This window comes from Pteropus alecto, unplaced genomic scaffold (genome assembly GCF_000325575.1).
Source record: "Pteropus alecto unplaced genomic scaffold, ASM32557v1 scaffold195, whole genome shotgun sequence".
NCBI lineage: Eukaryota > Metazoa > Chordata > Mammalia > Chiroptera > Pteropodidae > Pteropus > Pteropus alecto.
This window is the reverse complement of record NW_006438073.1, coordinates 10,273,681-10,275,534: the sequence shown is the minus strand read 5'-3', so window position 1 is coordinate 10,275,534 and position 1,854 is coordinate 10,273,681.

Sequence of the window (1,854 nt, the reverse complement as noted above, 5' to 3'; positions counted from 1 at the left end):
CCTCCCCGCCACCTCCCCGCCGCCTCCCCGCCGCCTCCCTGGCCTGCGACCTGCAACCTGCGACTGGACGAGCCGCCTGCTTCAAACAGAAAGGCAGCCGTCCAGGTTCGGGTCGCCCTCGGCTCTGAGTGGACGCGCTTTCCGACGCCATGGCGGGGACGAGCAGCCGTCACGCCTGCGAGATCGCCTATCACGGCCCTGCAGCACAGAGCGGGCGCCGTTTCTACCCTCCACAGACCTCCGGCCCACGCCGCCAGCCTCGGAGTCGCAGCTGGGGACTTGGGGCGGGTCCTGCCTGCGGGGTGCAGAGCTCCCTGGGGTGGACGGAGGTGCGTTCGGGGCTTCGCCCGGGGCCTGGGCCGGGCAGGTGAGGACATGGCGCCTGAGGTCACACGTGCCACTGTGCTGTGGCCACAGCCACTCACGGTCACTTCCATTTTTCCCCTGAGACCCATGATGGCCTGCCACCAACAGCAGCGTGCCAAGGATCAAAGGGGAAAGTTGAGGGAGGACCGAGTGGGTGGGGCGGCCCGTCTGGAGATCGCCATGTCTCGGAGGGCTCGGCCTTCTGGCGCAGCTCTCTCTCGCCAGGCGACCATCCCCCTTCCCTGTGAAAGCCAGTGCAGGCGCCCTGCGGACGGAGCTGCCACCATGAGCAGGCGCTCCGGGACGAGCTCCCGGAGGACTCCTGGTCCTCCTGAGCAGGTGTGTGTGGGGGGGGAGCTGCCGGCACTGCAGAAACCCCCCCTTCTCCCCCCCCATGGTGAGACAGCTGCGGCACCCACTGGGTCAGCGCACCCCCAGCTGGCCGGCTCACGGCACGGGGCCCCTTTGCCTGCTATGTCCCTGGACACGGCCAGCAGTGGTGACGCGCATGGCTCTGGTGTCCTGGGCCATCCTCAGAACCTTGGGCCACCTTCCAAATGCATTCGGGTCCCCTCTGTCCTCACTGTGTTCCATCAACATGACTAGGGCTCCGAGTCCTTGTGAAGCGACTGAGGGGTGGGTCCCGAAAACGTGGAGAGGAGGCTCAGGCCGGGGCATGGTGGGCACTGCGAGAGACTCACAGGAAACCTGGCCGGGGACCAGGCCGGGACACAGGCGGGGACAAAGGTGGGGACACAGGCGGGGGACACAGGCGGGGGACACAGGCGGGGACGCAGGCGGGGACACAGGCGGGGACACAGGCGGGGGACACAGGCCCTGTGGGTCTGACCCCTGCTCCTGCTTCGCTCTGCATCATGGGATACGTCTGAGGACACAGACCTTCTTTTCACAAAATGCTGTCCCCGCTGGAGAACAAGTCAGACACACTGTCCCGTGGGGACGTGCTGTGGCTGGCTCTGTGCTCCCACGCGGGGCTCGGTGACAAACACGGTGACAAACACGGCCGCAGGGCAGCAACTCTGCGGTAGGCAGAGGGGAGTAGGGCTGAGGGAGGGACCGGACTGGTGCCCAGGCCCATCTCATAGGGACCCGATGGACGGCTGGGCCTTCCGTGGACTTCTGGAAAACAAGCGGTATTGCTGGGTTTATTTTTTTAAGTGCTAAATGACTTGCAGACGTTGGCGGCGAGATCCAGCTCCGAATCTGCAGTTTTCCCTTTGAAATCCTGCCGCAGCTGCACGGCGGACCAGGGAGGCGGGTGTCCCACCCTCGTGTCTGCAAACGGTGTCTGGTCACCGAGGCTTGCACAGTTTCAGTGAGCCACTGGCTTGGGAGACCTCTGAGGTCCTGTGCTTCGCCGGTCCCCATGTCCTTTCAGGGACAGTCTGCAAGCTCTTAAAGCCCAGCAGGAACGAAGAGTCTCCGCCGCTGACCTGGCGTCTGAACACAAAGCAGACTTTCTGTGCG